This window comes from Coffea eugenioides, unplaced genomic scaffold, assembly GCF_003713205.1.
Source record: "Coffea eugenioides isolate CCC68of unplaced genomic scaffold, Ceug_1.0 ScVebR1_23;HRSCAF=104, whole genome shotgun sequence".
In the NCBI taxonomy this organism is placed as follows: domain Eukaryota; kingdom Viridiplantae; phylum Streptophyta; class Magnoliopsida; order Gentianales; family Rubiaceae; genus Coffea; species Coffea eugenioides.
Window position 1 is genome coordinate 510,025 of NW_020862884.1, and position 23,875 is coordinate 533,899.

Genomic DNA, 23,875 nt, shown 5'->3' on the forward strand with positions numbered 1-23,875 from the left:
GTTGCCATTAGATTGAATATAATAGGATTTCATAACTATTAGATAAAAGGATACGCTCTTAATCTAAGAAAATGCCACCTAATCTCACCTAATATTGTATTTAGCATTGTGAATGTTGATTTTATTATTTGAAAACAAAAACTGAATGGTATTTATGTTATTTTTAAACTCTATATATTTTTACAATATTTTTACTGCAGTTCTTTACTATATGTTGAGAAAAAAAATACCCATGGATACCCAAACCAATGGATACTCATTGCATACCCAAATTCATGTGATTTCTGGTTTGGGTTTACTTTTTAGATCTATAATATTTGGCTTTAACTAAAATTAATGGGTCTGGATCTGGATCTAGATCAAAGGGTTCTAATCCAGACCCTATCTATTGACATATCTAAAGGCACCTAACAAAAATTTTAAACTATTCTAATAAAATTTTAAACTTTAAAAACATCCCCAAAATACATTTGCAGTGAATATTTTTCATTTATAATGTTACACTATAGTTTTTGAAAAATACCTCTAAAAATAATTAATTCACAGAGAACCTTTGTCAACAGGAATCCTCTAAAAATACCGCAAAATTTTTAAAGAAGAAGAGAGCAAAGAAAGGGGAAATAATGAAAGAAAAAGAAAAGGAAAAATAAGAAAAATTTTGTAAAAATCTATATATATATATATGTATATATGTATGTATGTATGTATGTATTGCAAGGGGAGGTTTTAGTAAAGGCCTCTCGATGGCTTCTAAATCTCCCATACTTTTTTTCTAAATTTTTTATTTATTTTAATACATAAATTCAATTAAAAAGTTTGAAATAGTGATTTGCAACTAATCCTATGTCAATTCAAATTTAAAATTTAGAACTTTCTCACTTCAAATGAGTGCTTAATAATCGTTTATAGTTTGTTTTCAGACTTTAACCCTTTTTTCTGCTATAATTAAAGAAAATAAATTTGGATAATTTGATTAGTCCCATATTGAAATCATTCACCCCATTACAATTTGGGCAAATTATCCAATTGGCCCTTGAACTCTTTGTCTAAGTAAAAATAAGCCCCTCATCTATTTTTTGCTGACTTTAAGCCCTCGAACTTGTAAAATTGGACACCCGTGACCCTTTTAGCCAGTTTCTCCGGTTTTGCAACCGGAAGACCAATTCACACGAATGCCAGTGTGCTTCTTCAAAGGGCTTTTTTGTCCGCATTTTCTAAGCAAAAGGGAACAACCATGCTTAACCCGGAGATCCTACTCCCTACTCCCGCCATCAGAGCCAGATCCAAACGATGAGTTATGCTGAACCTGCCTCAGTGAATCCCTTCAAGACTCATTAAAGAACCTCCAAAACTGGATCAAAGCTACCTTCGGTAACTCTTGCCAAGGCTTCACCTCCTTCCTCCAAGGCGCTACCTGCAACAACGGCCGGATTTACAAACTCTCCCTCTCCAACCTCTCCCTAAAGGGCTCCATCTCCCCCAATATCTCCAACTGTACTAATCTCCAAGCACTCGACCTCTCCTCCAACGCCATCTCCGGCCCCATCCCCCCTGACCTCCAATACCTCGTCAATCTTGCTGTCCTGAACCTCTCCTCTAACCGCCTTTCCGGCCCAACCCTCAACAGCTCACTCTCTGCGCCTATCTTAATGTGATCGATCTCCACGATAACCAACCTTCCGGGCTCATCCCTCAGCAGCAAGGATTGCCGGCCCGCCTCTCGGTTTTCGATGTTTCGAATAACAAGTTGTCGGGTCCGATACCCTCGTCCTTAGGAAATAGGAGTGGGAACCTGCCGAGGTTTAATGCGAGCTCCTACGAGAGGAATAAGGATCTGTACGGGTACCCATTGCCGCCGATGAGGAGCAAACAGCAAAGGGCTTTCGGTTCTAGCCATTGTGGGGATCGGATTGGGAAGTGGGTTGTTGAGTCTGGTGCTGAGCTTTACAGCTATTTGCGTATGGTTGAAAATTTCGGAGCAGAAAATGGCTACTGAAGAAGGCAAAATTAGTCAACTCATGTCGGATTACTGATTCAACCTCTTTTTTTGTTCTTTCTTGAATTCTTCTTTTTTTTTTTAAAAATATATTATTAATGGAGCTGCCACTAAGAATCAATGGCTGGATAGGATTGGGTGGAACTTACAGGTATGTTTAGGGAGATGGTGTTAGTATTGGTAATAGATTAGCTGTAGTAGTAAATTTTAGTGGCGATGATTGTGACGGTGCTGACTGCAGAATTGTCCCCCGGAGACAACTATGGTGGTCTCGCCGAGAACAGCGCCTGCAATGGCATTTCCACTGGAAGGTTTGGACGAGAATAGTGTTTTAGCGGCTAATTTTGATAGGACTGGTGTCCAGAATGGGGGAGAATTGGGCAGTCGAAGGAATAGCTATGACTCTGCTAGTGGGGAGATTCCTAAGAGCAATGGTATCACTCTCCTGCAGAGAATGTGGAGAGAGAAAGCGGCGGCAATGAGAGTTTTGCAAAAATGGAGGGAAGAAGGAGGAATTATTCCCTTTTTGCTTAGAAAATGCGGACAAAAATGCCCTTTGAAGAAACACACTGGCATTCGTGTGAATTATCCTTCCGATTGCAAAACCGGAGAAACTGGCTAAAAGAGTCACGGGTGTCCAATTTTACAAGTTTGAGGGCTTAAAGTCAGCAAAAAATAGATGAGGGGCTTATTTTTACCTAGACAAAGAGTTCAAGGGCCAATTGGATAATTTGCCCTTACAATTTTATCACTTTAACCCATTTTACTCCTTGATTAATAAAGATTGATTTGTCAAATCTGAAGAATAATGTGATTAGTCCCATTTTTTAATCATTTACATAGTAACATTTTTAGTACTTTCCTTCCGGATATATACATAGATTTGTCAAACATTCAGATGACATATCCTTTTTTTTTAAAGACTATTGTTATTATTATTAAAAAGATCGAGTGGTTTGGAGTACTACTCCGGTACACGGGATTTCAGGAAGCGTATGTAAGGGAAATGCCTAACATCTAGAGAGGAGATGCCTTTCACATCCTTGGGCAGCGTGGTAGCATCGTAAGTGGTAGATGTGTGAGTTGAGGCCGCGTGTTTCGCCAGAGCGTCCGCTGCTGAGTTGACTTCCCTATAGCAATGCTCCAAGATGAAATCTGCTTTTGTCATCGTCCATTGTATTCGTCTGATGATGCCATCTATCCTCCAAGGAGTAGGGGAGATTTGCCGCACCGAACGGAGTAATTGTTCTGAGTCCATGTGTACTACCACTTTGAGGAAACCTAGTGCTAGGCATAGCTGGAGGCCTTCCAACAGGGCCATAGCTTCCAACTCCATATTGGTATGGAAACCATGGAAAGAAGAGTAGGTCCACTTCACGTGGCCGTTGTGGTCTCGTATAATGCCCCCAACCCCGGAGTGCCCAGGATTGCCGAGGGAGGAGCCATCTACATTCAGAGATGACATGTCCAATTATATCATTCTTTAACCAATTAACCTATTGCTACTAAATCAATTTTTTTTAGCCTTAAACTTATCCTATTAAACGATTATTCCAACCAATGAAATAAACATTCTGACATACAACATCATCTAGATAATTTTTGATATGAGTAAAAATCTATTTTGAAAATTTTTCATATAACACGTATATCAAAAAGGGGCATTTAGATAAAATTTTTATATGAATTTTAAATTAATAAAAGGGGCATTTAGATGGTTTTTTTTGGAGTTTTTATTAAAAATTTTAAAACAAATATCTTGGGTGGTCGTCACAAAAAATAATAGTATTCCACCAAAGTAATACCTAATTACTTTCCTTGATGGCTATAATTCTAACTTTTTATTTGAAAAAAAACACTTGAAAAGTGAGGTAACAAATCTTAAATAATTTGAAAGATAGGAATATAGGGTTAGAAAGAGTAAAAGTGAAGTAACGAATCCTAAATAATAAAAGGAATATAAAGACAGGAGTATAGGGTTGGAGGCAGTAAAGTAAAGGGGGCTGTAGTTGTGAGTTGGATGAAATTATCAAAATGGACGATTTATGTGGGTTTTTTTTTTTATGTGGCAAAACCCGACAGCGGGTGGGGATGCCAACCCCCTACTTTATTAGAGCGAGTAGGAACATTACAATGCCTGGGTGGAAGAAAGGCCTATAGCCATAGAGCAATAAGGAAGGACTACTTTACAACCCAGGATCGAGTACAAGGGACCTCCCAGCGGTCCATTTGCATGGCTACCTGAACAGTTGGCGGAAGCTGCTGGGCCGAGGAGAAGATAGAGTGAGCTTGAAACTTTCCCCCTGCTATTTTGTCTGCGCAACTATTAGCCACTCGGAGGACATGCCGCACCGTGGATGACAAATCAGCTAATAAGCCCCGAGCTCTACGCAAGGTATTGCACAAAGGCCATTTGGCTGTGGCACCAGACTGCAACAAACGAACCAAGGCCTCCGAGTTGATCTCGACGAGAAGACCGGAAAGGTTTCTATCCTTACAATGCAAAAGTCCATGCCATATTGAGAGAACCTCGGCAGTCAGAGTGTTTACCTCCCCAAACTCCTTATAAAAGGCAAACACCAAAAGCCCCGTGTGATTGCGAACTAGCCCTCCACCTGAAGCTCTTGCACCAGAGACACTAGCGTCCGTATTGAGTTTCAGTCTGTGGAGCGGAGGTCTCGACCAGGCCACAGCACAAACCTTGAACCGCTTGGGCCAAATACCTGCATCTGGAGCCCATGGGTGCTCCAGGTCCCCAATGAAATGCTTGGGCAAAAGGACTCCGGCCCGACCCAGCTGCACTACAAAGCTATGAATGTCCTGAATGACCTGAAAGGCCTGGAAGGACGCATCCTCATTGTCGCGCCCCACTTTTTGATGATGATGTGTGGTGTGAAAATGTGTAGTGGAATGTGAACGTGTGTAAATGAAAAGTAAAAGGCCATGGGACTTGAGAATGCGACGATTTGGCCAAACAAAGTTCAAAAGGGGGTTTTTAATGAAAAATGGAGTCGCCACTTGGTATAGAGTTAGGGTGTACCAAGTCACCCAAAAAGAAATTTTCTAAAGGAAAGATAGAAAGAAACCCCTTTTGAACGACTCCTAGTCCACGTAAACCAACGAAAAAGGTTCGGGAGTCACATTTGACGAAGGGGAAGGCAAGGATAAAAATCCAAGGCACCCCTTCGACCTATCCAAGGCTAGTTGCGTGATTTAGCCCTACTCTTCCTAACTTTTCTACCCAAGGTATGTATCGCGTGTTGGATATGTCTATATGAATGCAAAAAGAAAGAAAAAATGCAAACCTAAATTCTAAAATGTCTCTTGTAAGGTTTTTGGTCCCAACCACATGAATTGTGGCGGCCAATAAAGGAAAACCTTATAGAGGTCGATTAATGCAAATGATGGCTAAAGTGCAAGTGTGCAAGTGTATAAAAGGTGCACGTGTGAAATTGTATGAAAAATCCAAGTGTTTGTGTGCAAGTGTATGAAAAGGTGCATGTGTGAAATTGTATGAAAAATCCAAGTGTTTGTGTGCAAGTGTATGAAATATAGTGATAAGTGCATATAGGTGTAATTAAGTGCAATTTTGTGAAGTAGAAACCAAAATGAACAATAAGGAAAAGAAAAGTGATGAGGAAATGTGAATTGAAAAAATGAGTAAGTGATAAATGAGAATGAATGAACCTAAAGGAATGCATCAGGTCGGGTATGGGAATGACTCCTAACTTTTCGACTTCGATTTTCCCTTTGATTAGAAAGCAAAACTAGCGTGCTAAGGCTATCGAGTAGCCACACTCGCTCGTTTCCCTTATCAGAAGGGGACTCTTCAGGCAAATGTACCCTAACTAGCATGAGATGCAAGAATCCTAAAATGAAGGGAAAAGGGGTTCGAGGAGCATGCCAAATGATAAAACTAAGGAAAAATGCATGATATGTAGTGAACAGGCAAATAATGCATTAATGAAAAACAAAGGAAAAATCCTATTGGGTCTAGCGTTGGACTAGCCCTTTCTATGAATTCCGACTAGCGTTGGGCTAGCGGAAACGTACATTCATCCATCACATTCATTCATGGCTATGGAAAGCGAGTAGACATGCCAAACACTCATAAACACATAGCACATAACATTTAGCATGCTCGACTAGATGCAAGGCCCTAACAAAGCAAATTAACACGTAGCAACTAAGCATGCAAGACACATAAGACGATTAAAGCCCTAACTATTACATTTGCTAGCTAGGCACATGACTTCGATAGGTCTTCATTGAATGCTCCTCCAAGCCCTATCTATTACAAGCCAAGAGGTGTACACATACCCCATAATGAATAACTTAAATAAAAAGCAAAAGTAAATGAAATAAATGAAAGGAATTAAAGAAGGGCAAGGAAAGCGAAGTAGACATGCATATTCACATAACACGTAGGAGCACGTAGGAGAAATGAAAGTTAAGGAGATAGAGGTTACCTCCCTTGCAATTGGGCCCCAATGAAGTGAAATCACTTATTTATCCTCCAAAATAAAAGAAATGGTCAAGGTACCAATTTATTTGGGAAATTTAAAGAAAATAGGCAAACACAAGCTCATTGGTCATAAAGCCCCTAAAGTCATGAATTAAATGCAATTGAAACAACACATAGTAATTACTTAAAGCAAACAAGCAATGAAGTTGTAGAATTAAAATTGTCAAGGACCAAATTGAGGAAATTATTCAATTGTTGGGTCATAGTGAAACAAAGGAGGACTTGGAGGATCAAAGTGCAATACTCAGAATTTTTCCATGCATGCATACGTAGGAAACACAATTTTCTGCAATGAACATCTTTTGAAATTAGAACAACTGCTGGCTGCATTTCCATCTCCTAAACAAATTCTAAGCAGCTTTGACTAACCCTTTCATCTATCCCAACTTTGGATAAGCAACTAAACAAACCAGCTCCACCTCTAACAAGCAAAAAGAAATTGAAAAGAAATTATGCAAATACTTATGAAGCCTTTATGCAAGAAGGAAGAAGACTGCTGCAATCAAAACAAACTTGCTGCAATTTACGTTTCCAAATGCAGCTTTCCTAATCACAACTGAGATTATACATTTCAAAAAAACAAACCTACAACTTTAAGCTAAGCAAAACACATAACCACCACTATAAAAACAAGCAAAAGACTTAGGACAAGATCATGCAAAAATTCTGGAAAATATACAAGGGTGGTTCAGCAATTGGTTGTTCATTTTGCAGCAAAGCATTGGAACATGATTCAAAGGTTTTAAGAACCCAAACATGCCAACTTAAAACAATCCTCACCCAGCCAATTCTTCTTTCCACATAAGATCAGACATCAAGTTGGATGGCCGAAATTTGGTGAACAATTTGCAGGAAAGAAAACAGCAAAGAGTAAGACCGGATGCAGCAGCCTTTACTTCTCTTATCTTAGTTCAAATGTGTTGGCATGCATATCTGGGAACATGAATTTTATGCAAAAGGAATCGGCAGCCAGCTTGCGGTATGATAAAGACTTAGATAAAACAGACCCAAAGGAAGAAACCCAACCAAAACAAAATTTTAGCCATTCCAGAAAAATCAGTCAACACATATCAGCGCAACAAGCTGAACATTTCTGAACTTGCTGCAGCAAATTTATACGCAAACAACCTCAGTAGAAACCATCCAAACTCAGGCAACAAGACCCTCAAACATTCTTCCAATTTTGCCAATGTGAAACTTTGGGATCTCAGCATGAAAAAACAGAACAGAGGACACGCATAACCTGGGAATCTTCTGCAGCCATTTCAACCAAAACTAAATCTACTCGTGCGAAGAAAGAGAGAAAGCTCAGACAAGCTTCACAATAGACAAATCCCACCGTAATGATCTCAGCCCATTTAAAATCACACAACCCTCATAACATTGTCTAATTCCTGAAGGTCTAACCATGGTGCCAATCACAGAAATGCAGAAAAGAAAGAAACTTGTGGTAAACAAAAGCTAGGTTCATCAAAAGTTGCTGCCTTTTAGCCAGATCATGCAATCATTGAACATCTACTTGCCCTAAAGCTTTAGAAAGCTTCAGTAACTACAGAAAAAGATGAACTAACAGATGCAAGACAGATGTGATGAACTCAAACCTTCATGAAGCTAAACTGGATTTACCTCAGGATTATCGCACTGTCCCTGGAATCGAGAGCCCACTAGATGCCCTTTGCGCTGATGAAGTGGCCTCTTCTGTCCTTGGTTCCTTCTCGCTTGATTTCTTTTTCACGTGGCTTCACTTTCCCTGACTTCCTGGTTCTCTCGGTCTCTCCTTCTTGCTCTCGGCTCACACCAAAACCTCTCTCCTTCAAAGATTCTAGCCGTCCCTTTCAATCTCTCTATCCCCTGCCCTTTGTCAAAACCCCAGCTCTCCCTCTTGTTTTCTTTTCCTTTGCTGTTATTTCACTCCCCCCCGACCCTCTTCTTTCTTGCTTCTCAGTCTTTTCTTCCTCCAGCAGCCGTCATCTCTTAATCCTCTCTCCCCTTCTCCCAGAAACTCTCTCCGCCTTTTTTTCTTTTTTGCGGCTACTCCTTCCTTTGCCTTTTATATCCAGCTCTCAACCTTCTAAACCCTCACCCCAATGGTGAGGATGAAAGGCCTGCTTGGTCTCAAAATCCAGCCCTCCAAAGTAGCTTCGTGGCTGTCCTTTGCACGCTGCAAAAAAATTGCAGCGTGCATGCCGCACCATTTTTTTTTTAATAATAACTAATTAATATAGATAACTAATTACCTACTAAAAAAAATAAACGCAGAAATGCTAACGAAATGCTAATTTTCTTTCTTTTTCTTTATTTTTCTTTTTCCCTTCTTTTTTCAAGAAAACATTGAAATTAAATCCCAAACAACTGAACATATTTTTGAATGCTTTTCTTTCTCTCTTTCCCTTTTTCCAAGAAATTCTATGATAAAACTTAAAAATAAAAATAAAACTAGAAACTAAAACTAAAAAACGAACACGACAAATAAAAAAACTAAAAATGAAATTACACCAAAAATTTGGTGTCTACAGTTTGCCCCTCTTTGTCTGAGTTTTGAAAAAACTTGAGACAAAGAAGTAAACACCAAATACTTACCTGTGTTATTCGGCTGCAAAAATGATCTGACCCAAACATGAAATTAACACGGGACTGACCCGAACAGAAAATTCAAAACGGGACTGACCCGAAACAAGAGTTTAAAATGGGACTGACCCCAACAAGAAAATTTAAATCGTGGGACTGACCCGAACAAAATTAAAACATGGGACTGACCCGAACAAAATTTAAAATCATGAGACTGACCCGAACAAAATTAAAATCATGGGACTGACCCGAACAAAATTGAAGATCATGGGACTGACCCGAATAAGATTGAAAATCATGGGACTGGCCCGAACAAAATTTAAAATCATGGGACTGACCCGAATAAGCTTTAAAAGTCATGGGACTGGCCCGAATAAAATTGAAAATCATGGGACTGGCCCGAACAAAATTTAAAATCATGGGACTGACCCGAACAAAATTAAAATCATGGGACTGACCCGAATAAACTTAAAATCATGGGACTGACCTGAATAAGAGGTTTAAAATCATGGGACTGACCCGAACAACCTTAAAATCATGGGACTGACCCGAATAAACTTAAAGTCATGGGACTGACCCGAATAAGCTTTTAATCATGGGACTGACCCGAACAAGCTTTTAATCATGGGACTAACCCGAATAAGCTTTTAATCATGGTACTGACCCGAACAAGCTTTTAATCATGGGACTGACCCGAATAAAGTTAAAATCATGGAATGCACGCTAGTGGGACTGACCCACGGCTAGCGGCAGGGTAAAATGAAAGGCGCACTAGTGGGACTGAACCAACGGCTAGTGGCGATACAAAATGAAATGCTCACTGGCGGGACTCACCTCACGCTCCAGTGGCTGTGAAAATGAAATGCACACTGGCGGGACTAACCTCTGCTCCAGTGGCTGTGTAAATGAAATGCACACTGGCGGGACTAACCTCTGCTCTAGTGGCTGTGAAAATGTCTTGACAATCGGACAGTGGGACCAAACCCGAGCCTGCCGAGGTTGCCGGGATAAAACCCGGCTCCAACGTGATTTTTGTGAAGTTTGTGAATGGTCAGTGGGATAAAACCCAGTTCTGCCGAGGTTGGCGGGAAATTGAATTTGATTTGTCAAGAAACAAGAAATTAAATTTGATTTTCCAAGAAACAAGAATTTGAACTCGATTTTTGATTTCTGACTTTTGAATTTTTCTGATTTTTTGAGAGAATCTTTTTCAAAAATAATTTGCCCCCAGTGTAGGGCCCTTTTTCCCCTCTTTCTTCTCTTTCTTCGGCATCGGCCTTCCACATCACCGAATGCTCCTTCGTCGATTTCAACTATGAATACCTGCACAGGGGGCTTACATGCACTCAAATTTTCATGAAAAAGGCAGCGTGATTGATTTGAAAGTCTTGCTTGAGTCTTTGACGAAATCCTCAAATGGACTATAAAAAATTTGCCCCAGTGTGGGCTTATTTTGTGAAATCTTGGAAATAAAAATTTTGCCCCAGTATGGCCCATTTGATTGCAAGAAATTGGTTTGGATGTCTCTCCATTTATTTGAACCAAGAGAAATCACACTTTCCAAAACTTAGAAAGTAATCATATATACAACGTGAAGAAATTTGAACGTTGAGTTTTGAACTCATGGCGAAATTTCATGATGAATCTCTCAGAATAACACCAAATTTTCATCCTCACTTTTAGCATCGGTGCCCAGAGTGGCGGGTCACCACTTCTTGTTGGCTCATCTTTCAGGGCTAATCGAATGGGGTGTTATTTCTGATTTGGAAATGGCTAAAGGAAATGGAAGGTCAAGACTTGTCTTATTTTGTGCCCAAATTGTGTGTAATCCTTTCTATACCACATCTTAGTGAAAGCAAAGAATTTGTCACCCTTATTTCTTAAGAAAACTTAGTCAACATACAAGCTTTATAGGCTTGCAACAAAATGGGTAGAAGCGATAGCTAAACCTGTGAAAACTGGTTATACTCCCATGATCACAAATGATTGATGGATTTCTTACGAGCATAATCGTCACTTTGGATTGTCATGAAGGAATAAGTCAACGATGGACTTTATTAGCTTGTAATGTGGCTTGAAGACGATAGTTAAAGAAATAATTTTCAAGGACATTGCACCGAAGATCGCATTTTTCCTCAAAATTACCCCTATTTTGAACTCAAAAATCTCAGAATTTGTTCGTATTCTTTTCATCATTCACCAGGGATTTCAGCGTCGAATTTTCTGCATTTTCTTGCATTTACTCTTCTTGCTTTGCTTTTGTCTCTTTCCCCCTTTCCCTCAACTTGGCGGGTTTTCACATGGTGAGTAGCGTCAAACCCATACTCAGGCAATTCAGAAATACAGCTAAAACTTTCGGCATCAGAAATTTCCTTGACGGGGCCATTGCAAAGAACAGAAGTCAGGACTTTCGGCTTTTGTAATGGGGTCAGGTGGGGTGCTTAGGAAAGTTAAGGCTTGAAGGCAGATTTCAAAAGTGGTTTGAAGAATCTGAGATCGCATTGTTGCGCCAGCCCTATTTTAGGGCTAAACCAAAATTTGCCCCAGTTTATGCTCACTTGAGGCTTTTCTCTTTCATTTTTCCTTTTGACTTTTCGGCCTTTTGCCATTCTTTGAAATTTGCCCCAGTTTATTTTTTGAACTGAGGTTCTCTTTTCTTCTTTTGTTTTTGATTTTGTTACTTTTCACTTTTTCACTTCTTGAAATTTTTCTTTTCCAACTCAAACTTGCCCCAGTGTGGGGTTTGCGATTCTCAGGGGTTGCCAAACGAAATAATTTATTCTGAAGGCTCAAAAGGGATAACTAGGGATAGAATGTTTAATTGAAAAAGAAGATGGCCTGACTTGTATTCCGTTCCTTACAATAACTCTGAAAGCAAACTTTCATTAATGCGAAATTTCTGGCATGTATCTGACTTAACTGACTGAGGAAGACCCTTGTTCATCCATATTTGTGAAACATAGGCGATCCACCGGACAGAACTTGTCTTTTTTTCTTTTCTTTTCTTTTCAAAAATTGAAACCCTGGTAGAATCAAATTTCCCCAATTCGCGGTTCCCTTTCCTTTTTCCTTTTTTCTTTTTCAAAATTCCCCAATCTCCTTCCCCAATGTGGGGTACGATCATATGTGCACTCGAAAAAACCACCAATTTTTGGCTCAAATGAGGATGCAAGGGATAAATGGTGTTTAGGTTGTAGAAACGATGGCCAATGTATCATTCTTACGCCTCATGTTAACCAAGTAAACGAATTGGCTCGTTGAGAATTCATTCCTTTTTGAAAATCTTCCCAATGTAGGGTAGTGATCATTAAGGCTCTTATTTGAAACGAAATTATTCTTTTAAGGCTCAAATGGAAGAGCAAATGATAAAATCTGTATAGGTAGAGAAACGAATGCTCAAAGTATCATTCCAAATTTTCAAAACAAACAAGAATAATGCTCATTTTTGCTTTCACTTAGATGTGAATGAATCGGATTAGACACCTCGAACATTTTCAAGCAAAAGTTGCCCCAATTTATCAATCAACGTGACTGACTTTATTTTGGGATTAAGTGCAGGAGAAAGGTATCTCATGGGCCTTCTGAGTGACCTCTTTTAATTTTTGAACACTCTTATTGTGTAGCTTGGATCAGCAATCTAGTGTACACAAGGATTTTTGAAAGCATACACTTGCGAATTTTCAGGTTGCAGGTTGAAAAAACTCTCAATTCGGTCTTATTTCTTAAAATTCATCATGAAATCTCTTAATGAGCTAAAGAATGAAATGTACATGAATATACACAAAACAATATTTGTCCAAAACTTTATTACTAACAAGATTAAAACAAAATTTGTCGTTCAATCATAATACAATGCGAAGAGAGGAACTTGTGAAGAGCTCCACATATACACTTTTCATCTCATTTTCTTTTGGAACAAAATGTATTAACAAATCAAATAAACAGAATTTTCCTTTGAAAAATAATTACAAAATCTCTCAGAGGCTTTAGCGTAGAGCTTTCAGATAGATCAGTTATGTTTTCATTGTAGGATCTGCTCAAGAATCACACAATACTTGCAATTTTGACACTTTATTAGATCAGAAGTGTCATCAGATATAGAAAAATATTTTCCCTTTATTGGAGTATTTTTACGAATGCAGGGGAAGGGGGAAAACAAAAGAAAAATACCCTGAGTTAGTAAGCAAGAATATAAAATCGATATGCATGTCTTATGGGGGAACCCTTTTTGTGCCAAGGGTAGGCCTAGCATGAAAATGCAATCCTCCAGAGCAGGCACTATACAATACCTGATGGATCCAATCAGCTTATGGAGTGAAAAATAATTTGAAAAATTTGGCCCATTGGAATGAGAAGAGACGTTTGTCAAAATGAGGACCTCGTCCGAAGGGACTGATCACTTTTGATCGATAAAAGAACTTGCAAAAACGCACGGGTTTGACCTTGACGAACTTCCTATCGAAGAGATTGGAATTCGTCTTGACAATTTTCTCAGGGATGCACGGGTCAAAACTCCAACTGATCAAATAGTAGTGGATGCTTTTCTCAAAATCGACTAGGTTTTCCATTTTGAAATTCGACATTGAAATCCTAATTGGTCAAATGAAATTGACAATTTATTAAAAATCGACCGGATTACCCTAGAAAGGGAAACAGGTCAAATGAATTGAATGAAATTTAATTTATCCAAAATTAACCAGATCACCCTAAAAAGGGTAAATTGATCAAATAGATTGAACGAAACTTGATTTATTCAAAATCGGCTCGGTTGCCTTAAAAATGGGTAAATTGGACAAATGAATGAAATTGAATTAGTGATTTATTCAAAAATCGGCCGAATGACCCTAAAAAGGGTAAATTGGTCAAATGAATTGACGATTTATTCAAAATCGACCAGGTGACCCTAAAAAGGGTAAATTGATCAAATGAATTGATGATTTATTCGAAAATCGACCAGGTGACCCTAAAAAGGGTAAAATGGTCAAATGGATTGACGATTTATTGAATGAATTGGCAAAAGGGATTGAATTGTCCGGCCATTGGTTATTTCAAAATTATTGAGGTGCATTAGTCTATGACCTTCTAAAAATCAAATTTTGGCCTCAATTTATTTATCGTCTCAATAGGAGGAATCATTTGTGAATTTCTTCAAATTAATGTCCTTCAAGCAAGGGATTTTTACCAATTTTGATAAAATGGCCAAAAAGTGATTATTAGATGCTCATATTCCAAAGATCACTCTATGAAAACGATCGGATCCTACCTTACCTTGTGCACTACCCCTTTGGATGGTACAAAATGTAAACGTGCAAGTCTCTTTGGATTAAGTATCCGAGACACAAGGTGGCTTATTCCTAAACACAGGATTCCCTATGTGGCATTCCCTTTCTATGGTTTATGCATGATGCCATTTATTAAAGCGATGTAAATATGTGACAAATATGGCCTAAAGGACATAAATAATGCATCGAGGGGGAAAAGGTCTAAAATGAAATGTATTTATTAAGTATAATGACTGAAATTTAAACATGTGAGTTATCTAATGGGTGAGTCACTAAAAGAGTGCCAAAAAGGCCTCTTATTGCTAAGGCACATGAATGCAGACCAAGAAAACAATGAAATGGTTAGTGCAGTTGATAGTACACATAACACATTGGGAGCAATTTAAGAAAAGAGATACAATAAAAACAAGTAAAAGGGGTAGAACCCCTTCCCTCGTGCCTAATGTGCTTAAAAAAGGGTGAGGCCGACTCTAACCTAGGAAAATTCTATAATGGATGCATGAGGCTGGGGCTCACTAATGCAACTAGACTCGATAAGGTTTCGGCTCCCAAGCCTTCAGACCTAAAGGCAAAGGGTCATCACTCCCAAGGCCTTCGATCGGTGGCTCGAGTGATCCCTTAAGTAGCGCTATGGGCGCAGTGCACACCATCCGCCTACCCAAGGCAATCAATCCTAATCCTACAAGGCGGTGTGGGATAACGCCCACGAAAAACAAAATAAAATGGGATAAAAGCAAGTAAACGTGCACGTATGAAGTGTTCCCCTATTTTGAGGGAAGGGGTTGAGAACCAACGCGAGGCTCTAAAGGTGACACACCCCCTCCCAAATGCAATGCAAGCGCGAGATAAACAAGTAAACATACATCCAATCAACCAATCACACGTACGTGAGTGAGGGAGTAGTTTGATACGTGCGCGAGGCAAAAAGTCCTAAAAAGGAAAAATGTACCCTAATATCCAAATGCTATGCATAAAAAGGGTAGAAAAAGGAAAAGAGTAGCTAAATCAAATGCTCGGACCCACTTAGGAAGTCCCCAGTGGAGTCGCCAACTGTCGCGCCCCACTTTTTGATGATGATGTGTGGTGTGAAAATGTGTAGTGGAATGTGAACGTGTGTAAATGAAAAGTAAAAGGCTATGGGACTTGAGAATGCGACGATTTGGCCAAACAAAGTTCAAAAGGGGGTTTTTAATGAAAAATGGAGTCGCCACTTGGTATAGAGTTAGGGTGTACCAAGTCACCCAAAAAGAAATTTTCTAAAGGAAAGATAGAAAGAAACCCCTTTTGAACGACTCCTAGTCCACGTAAACCAACGAAAAAGGTTCGGGAGTCACATTTGACGAAGGGGAAGGCAAGGATAAAAATCCAAGGCACCCCTTCGACCTATCCAAGGCTAGTTGCGTGATTTAGCCCTACTCTTCCTAACTTTTCTACCCAAGGTATGTATCGTGTGTTGGATATGTCTATATGAATGCAAAAAGAAAGAAAAAATGCAAACCTAAATTCTAAAATGTCTCTTGTAAGGTTTTTGGTCCCAACCACATGAATTGTGGCGGCCAATAAAGGAAAACCTTATAGAGGTCGATTAATGCAAATGATGGCTAAAGTGCAAGTGTGCAAGTGTATAAAAGGTGCACGTGTGAAATTGTATGAAAAATCCAAGTGTTTGTGTGCAAGTGTATGAAAAGGTGCATGTGTGAAATTGTATGAAAAATCCAAGTGTTTGTGTGCAAGTGTATGAAATATAGTGATAAGTGCATATAGGTGTAATTAAGTGCAATTTTGTGAAGTAGAAACCAAAATGAACAATAAGGAAAAGAAAAGTGATGAGGAAATGTGAATTGAAAAAATGAGTAAGTGATAAATGAGAATGAATGAACCTAAAGGAATGCATCAGGTCGGGTATGGGAATGACTCCTAACTTTTCGACTTCGATTTTCCCTTTGATTAGAAAGCAAAACTAGCGTGCTAAGGCTATCGAGTAGCCACACTCGCTCGTTTCCCTTATCAGAAGGGGACTCTTCAGGCAAATGTACCCTAACTAGCATGAGATGCAAGAATCCTAAAATGAAGGGAAAAGGGGTTCGAGGAGCATGCCAAATGATAAAACTAAGGAAAAATGCATGATATGTAGTGAACAGGCAAATAATGCATTAATGAAAAACAAAGGAAAAATCCTATTGGGTCTAGCGTTGGACTAGCCCTTTCTATGAATTCCGACTAGCGTTGGGCTAGCGGAAACGTACATTCATCCATCACATTCATTCATGGCTATGGAAAGCGAGTAGACATGCCAAACACTCATAAACACATAGCACATAACATTTAGCATGCTCGACTAGATGCAAGGCCCTAACAAAGCAAATTAACACGTAGCAACTAAGCATGCAAGACACATAAGACGATTAAAGCCCTAACTATTACATTTGCTAGCTAGGCACATGACTTCGATAGGTCTTCATTGAATGCTCCTCCAAGCCCTATCTATTACAAGCCAAGAGGTGTACACATACCCCATAATGAATAACTTAAATAAAAAGCAAAAGTAAATGAAATAAATGAAAGGAATTAAAGAAGGGCAAGGAAAGCGAAGTAGACATGCATATTCACATAACACGTAGGAGCACGTAGGAGAAATGAAAGTTAAGGAGATAGAGGTTACCTCCCTTGCAATTGGGCCCCAATGAAGTGAAATCACTTATTTATCCTCCAAAATAAAAGAAATGGTCAAGGTACCAATTTATTTGGGAAATTTAAAGAAAATAGGCAAACACAAGCTCATTGGTCATAAAGCCCCTAAAGTCATGAATTAAATGCAATTGAAACAACACATAGTAATTACTTAAAGCAAACAAGCAATGAAGTTGTAGAATTAAAATTGTCAAGGACCAAATTGAGGAAATTATTCAATTGTTGGGTCATAGTGAAACAAAGGAGGACTTGGAGGATCAAAGTGCAATACTCAGAATTTTTCCATGCATGCATACGTAGGAAACACAATTTTCTGCAATGAACATCTTTTGAAATTAGAACAACTGCTGGCTGCATTTCCATCTCCTAAACAAATTCTAAGCAGCTTTGACTAACCCTTTCATCTATCCCAACTTTGGATAAGCAACTAAACAAACCAGCTCCACCTCTAACAAGCAAAAAGAAATTGAAAAGAAATTATGCAAATACTTATGAAGCCTTTATGCAAGAAGGAAGAAGACTGCTGCAATCAAAACAAACTTGCTGCAATTTACGTTTCCAAATGCAGCTTTCCTAATCACAACTGAGATTATACATTTCAAAAAAACAAACCTACAACTTTAAGCTAAGCAAAACACATAACCACCACTATAAAAACAAGCAAAAGACTTAGGACAAGATCATGCAAAAATTCTGGAAAATATACAAGGGTGGTTCAGCAATTGGTTGTTCATTTTGCAGCAAAGCATTGGAACATGATTCAAAGGTTTTAAGAACCCAAACATGCCAACTTAAAACAATCCTCACCCAGCCAATTCTTCTTTCCACATAAGATCAGACATCAAGTTGGATGGCCGAAATTTGGTGAACAATTTGCAGGAAAGAAAACAGCAAAGAGTAAGACCGGATGCAGCAGCCTTTACTTCTCTTATCTTAGTTCAAATGTGTTGGCATGCATATCTGGGAACATGAATTTTATGCAAAAGGAATCGGCAGCCAGCTTGCGGTATGATAAAGACTTAGATAAAACAGACCCAAAGGAAGAAACCCAACCAAAACAAAATTTTAGCCATTCCAGAAAAATCAGTCAACACATATCAGCGCAACAAGCTGAACATTTCTGAACTTGCTGCAGCAAATTTATACGCAAACAACCTCAGTAGAAACCATCCAAACTCAGGCAACAAGACCCTCAAACATTCTTCCAATTTTGCCAATGTGAAACTTTGGGATCTCAGCATGAAAAAACAGAACAGAGGACACGCATAACCTGGGAATCTTCTGCAGCCATTTCAACCAAAACTAAATCTACTCGTGCGAAGAAAGAGAGAAAGCTCAGACAAGCTTCACAATAGACAAATCCCACCGTAATGATCTCAGCCCATTTAAAATCACACAACCCTCATAACATTGTCTAATTCCTGAAGGTCTAACCATGGTGCCAATCACAGAAATGCAGAAAAGAAAGAAACTTGTGGTAAACAAAAGCTAGGTTCATCAAAAGTTGCTGCCTTTTAGCCAGATCATGCAATCATTGAACATCTACTTGCCCTAAAGCTTTAGAAAGCTTCAGTAACTACAGAAAAAGATGAACTAACAGATGCAAGACAGATGTGATGAACTCAAACCTTCATGAAGCTAAACTGGATTTACCTCAGGATTATCGCACTGTCCCTGGAATCGAGAGCCCACTAGATGCCCTTTGCGCTGATGAAGTGGCCTCTTCTGTCCTTGGTTCCTTCTCGCTTGATTTCTTTTTCACGTGGCTTCACTTTCCCTGACTTCCTGGTTCTCTCGGTCTCTCCTTCTTGCTCTCGGCTCACACCAAAACCTCTCTCCTTCAAAGATTCTAGCCGTCCCTTTCAATCTCTCTATCCCCTGCCCTTTGTCAAAACCCCAGCTCTCCCTCTTGTTTTCTTTTCCTTTGCTGTTATTTCACTCCCCCCCGACCCTCTTCTTTCTTGCTTCTCAGTCTTTTCTTCCTCCAGCAGCCGTCATCTCTTAATCCTCTCTCCCCTTCTCCCAGAAACTCTCTCCGCCTTTTTTTCTTTTTTGCGGCTACTCCTTCCTTTGCCTTTTATATCCAGCTCTCAACCTTCTAAACCCTCACCCCAATGGTGAGGATGAAAGGCCTGCTTGGTCTCAAAATCCAGCCCTCCAAAGTAGCTTCGTGGCTGTCCTTTGCACGCTGCAAAAAAATTGCAGCGTGCATGCCGCACCATTTTTTTTTTAATAATAACTAATTAATATAGATAACTAATTACCTACTAAAAAAAATAAACGCAGAAATGCTAACGAAATGCTAATTTTCTTTCTTTTTCTTTATTTTTCTTTTTCCCTTCTTTTTTCAAGAAAACATTGAAATTAAATCCCAAACAACTGAACATATTTTTGAATGCTTTTCTTTCTCTCTTTCCCTTTTTCCAAGAAATTCTATGATAAAACTTAAAAATAAAAATAAAACTAGAAACTAAAACTAAAAAACGAACACGACAAATAAAAAAACTAAAAATGAAATTACACCAAAAATTTGGTGTCTACACTCATGCCGCGCACAATTACGCGCTTTCCAGAGAAACCAAACGACAATCGCTGGCATAACCGTACGAATGTGATTCAGCGATCCCGACCCAATAGAACCCAGCCAAGACAAGTTCATCAAAGGGGTCCCCTCGGAAGGAAGGAGCCGCGTCGACCCATCGATGCAGTGCTCCAGGTCGTTGGAGGCAATGCTAGATCCGCCCATGCTCTCCTCTTCGGCTGTGCATTCTGGACAACTGGCCGAATTGGACCTCGGCAGCAGCAAGGGAGATCAAGGTGGGATCGCTTCTTCCAGCTCTGGGCTGGGAGCTGGCGCGCTGGTCCTCGTTAGTTCTTTTGCTACTCTGGGAAGTTTGGCTGCAGCGGGCAATGACGTTGTTCTCACGACAGGAAAAAGGCTTAGTCACTCTGCGGGGGCAACCCTAGCCTAGTCTCCACATAAGCAGGATGCTTGCTTCCGCAGGCGGCTTTCGACTTCTGATCTTCGCGATGTGGATGTCGACATGGGGCAGCTCTGAGACTTCAAAGCTATTCTGGACACTCGTGCTTTGCACTCAGAGTTATTTGGAGATGAATACCCTCGGGGTGCAGTTCTGGACACTAAGGACGTGGATTTATGTGGGTTAAATGAATATAGTTTTACATGGTTTTGGTTATCTTACCCACTGATGATTCACTACAAAATTTATTTATTTTTTCTCCCATATTCTTTGAGCAACAAAATAAGATATCATTGTAATCAACAAAAAATAAAAACACATTATATTGATAAATGAATTTTTACCTAAAAAAATTACACAGAGAACCAATAATGGTGAGTTTCAAATTTTACATTCTACAAGAATCTCAAAATAATTTAGGTATGAATGCAATAATTCAATTAATAGTCCATGAGTTAATGAAAACTTTGATGGAAGAGAGGGAAGAAGTACAATGAACTTTAACAAAAATTAAAAAAAATGAAAATTAAAGAATAGGAAAAGAACGTTAAATATGCCTTTGCTAAAAGTAGAATATGATTATTGTATTGGCAGTGATTTAAATTTACTTACTAATGAATTTGACTCTACGTCCATTTAATAGCCACTAATTAATAGATTTAATTGGGTTACCTATTTGAAATTAATAAAATTGCATATCCATACTCATTTGTTAAAGAACGAGTTGAAAATTGGTCATTATTTACAACTATAAATGGGTTGAAAGAGTAGTAGAATAGAAGATAAATAAGTTGCGAAATTGAGTAAGAGATTGCGCAATTTGATAGAAGTAAAGTAGGTGAAAGAAAGGTAGAGGTTGTGAGAGGGAAAAGAGTTGGAGAGATGTGGAAAGTTTGGGTTAGGAAGGTGAAGAAGAGAGCAATGAATAGTAGAGCAATGTTGAGGGGAAGTGGTGCAAAAAGAGATAATGTGGAAGGGAACGATAATAATGTTGTATTTGGTGTGCTTTTAGTATTTCTTTAGGTATGTTTGTGATCTTTGTTCATATCTTTTAAAAATTAATCTTCTATACACTGACAGTGTATATGATGCGGTTGAGCACGAGGCCCAAAGTGTTCAAGTAGACCCTGTGAAGGTGGCTCAAGGCCCAGTGACACGAGCACGAGTTAAGAGATTCAAGGAGTCCCTCCAAGCCTTGGTCCGTGCCGTCCAAGCCTAAGAAAAACCGGCCATTGAAGGAATTGAGTTGGAATATCCTTGCACGACTACTAAAATGCTGCTTACAATTGAAGATGCAAGTGTTCAAGCTCCAAACGGCGGGCTGAGCCGCAGTTAAGTACCCTCGCTGAGCCGTACGGGTCAGTTTTTGAGAGTATTGAATAAAATTTCCAGAATTTCGTCCATTCGTTGTGGCAAATTCCCTTAGCTTGTGAAAGTTAAGTTGAACATCCTAGAGTTGATCCTAGGCTGTTCTTGACTTATCAATCAAGCACACACACTTGATTGTGGCGTCCTCTACCGTTAAATCTGTTCTTGAGTGGTCCAAGTTCGGGTTCAACTCTATCAAATCTTCATCGTGTTCCTCTAGATCCGAAGTAGCTTCCGCGTCTCGCATCAGTATACATTTTCACTATTAGATGCATGACACATAATCCAAATTTGAATTTGAAACTCAAATTTTGCATATGTCATATATTCAACCGTGATAGTGTATATACCGTCAATATATATAAAATTTACTCATTTTTTAATATGCTTTAAGGTTCTAGATAAGATACATAAATATAATATAAACTAGATATTAAAATGGCATTTTAAAAAAAAAATTTAAACATTTTTTTCATGTAACTAATTTAAATAATTCATTTACTATTATTATTACATTAAACGTAAATCCGTGCATAGCACGGTTTACAATACCAATTCTGCAGTAAGTTATAGTAGAATTTTATATAAACTCCGAAAATACACACCTGCAAACGGATTAATTTAACTACCCACCCCGAATCTATCTCCATTTTTTTAAAAATTATTTTCTGTCCGTTTCTTTTTGGATATGGACTTGTGCCTAACAAATCAAGCAACGTCAGAAAAGGAGCTTGACGAATCGGAGGATAAGAATGATTTTGTGAAGTATGAGATGGAAGTCATTAGTGGCTAAGAAAATCAAATACTCAACCCATATGGCTTCTATCTTTTTCTCCCGTTTTTTTCTCAACTTTAATTTTTGGCCACCAATTATCCATAATAATTGCTTCCTTTTTTTTTTAAATGATAATTGCTTCTGCCTATCTGAGTATGTTGCTCAATCTCCAATATTAAATCGGATGACTCAACTCCACCTGCCACCAGAAAAAGCTTAGACGTCAAAACCCAAAAGTCATAATTTCTGGATGGCATTTGTCATTCGTACTTTAACGAGTCAGCGCACAAACTATAGTCCTTGTGGATTACCATTTTTCGGAGTTTCTGTAAAAAAAAAATACATTAATAATTTAATATATGTGAAATAAAATAATAATTTAAAAATATATTTATAAAAAATATAAATTTTTTTTAGAGTAAAATAGCTTTTCAAACAAGGTTTTATTTCTAACTGGTGCTAATTGATGTCTTGAATAATTACCGTGGGTTGATTATTAATTTAACGAAATCCTAATGACGTTACTGAAATAAGATTAGGCCAGCCAAAACTTACAGATGTTTCTTTAGTTTTATTCATGTGCTTATCACACGATACCATTGACGACTGCTCAAAAAATTTATTCACATGCTTAATCATTTCGCGCCGAACTTGCGTATAATGTCCTGCTCCAGAGAATAGATTGGTTAGTGGCGGAGCCACGTGAGGCTGAAGATGGGCACTTGCCCCCTTCAACTTTACAAAATTAAAAATATAACCTTGAAACTATTTAAATTTTTTTTATGCTTTTATCGTAGTTGCATCCCCTCAATTTTGAAAACTATCCTTTTTCCTTTACATTGCCCTGTAAATTACAACAAATCCTCATTCTCCTTACATGGTCTCCCTAAACAACCAATTTCTTTCAAACAGTCTCTTTTACGGTACAAATATTTTAAAGCTACTGAATAAAATTGATTACTACTTGAATAAGAAATAACTTCAATACATTCACAACACAAAAACCTCACAATAACCCCATAATTTTCTTTCCACAATAACATCATTTAGGTGTACAATATTGCTCCTGCTGGTCATAGGTCACGGCTCCCCTGCTGTGGTTTAAATGCGGAGGAATTAGAGATCTTGGTGTCCAATTCCCTGTCTGCTCCACACTTCTTAAATTTCATTTATCGCTAGATGAAAAAATTTTAAAAAATGTGCACGTTGTTGTCGAATGAAATAAACGAACATTAGTAATCAAATAACAAGTTCCAATCTCAGAACACAAACTTAATTTAAAGTTTCTAGCGTTTAATTTGTTATTTTATCACATATTATGATGTATCACGTGTAAGTGCCCTTGCACTCAATACGACTTATATATTGTCGTTCTCCATTTTCACATTGTTAGGTGTTTTGAGCTCTTAATAGCGGACGTATGTCATTTTTTGATAGGTTTTTTTTTTTTGGGAAAATTGTTGATTGCATAAAAATATGTTCTTTAATTATTATTTTTTATTTTTTAAATACCTTATTATTTTACATATATCATATCACAAAAGTACTATAATATTATTTTAATTTTTTTAAAAAATAGTCTTCAGTTCAGACACACTTGTTCTTTCAATAAAGAAATTTAATTCCTTATTAACAGATTTTGCTCTGTAATATGTGGTTGCGTGTTGCCTTTGACTGTACCTTCGAAAT

The 23,875-nt window shown here is 38.3% G+C and overlaps 1 pseudogene; it reads left to right on the plus strand.

Moving 5' to 3' along the window:
* Positions 1-1,172: 1,172 nt before the first annotated feature.
* LOC113756558 lies at positions 1,173-2,033 on the plus strand (annotated as a pseudogene).
* The last annotated feature ends 21,842 nt before the right edge of the window (positions 2,034-23,875 follow it).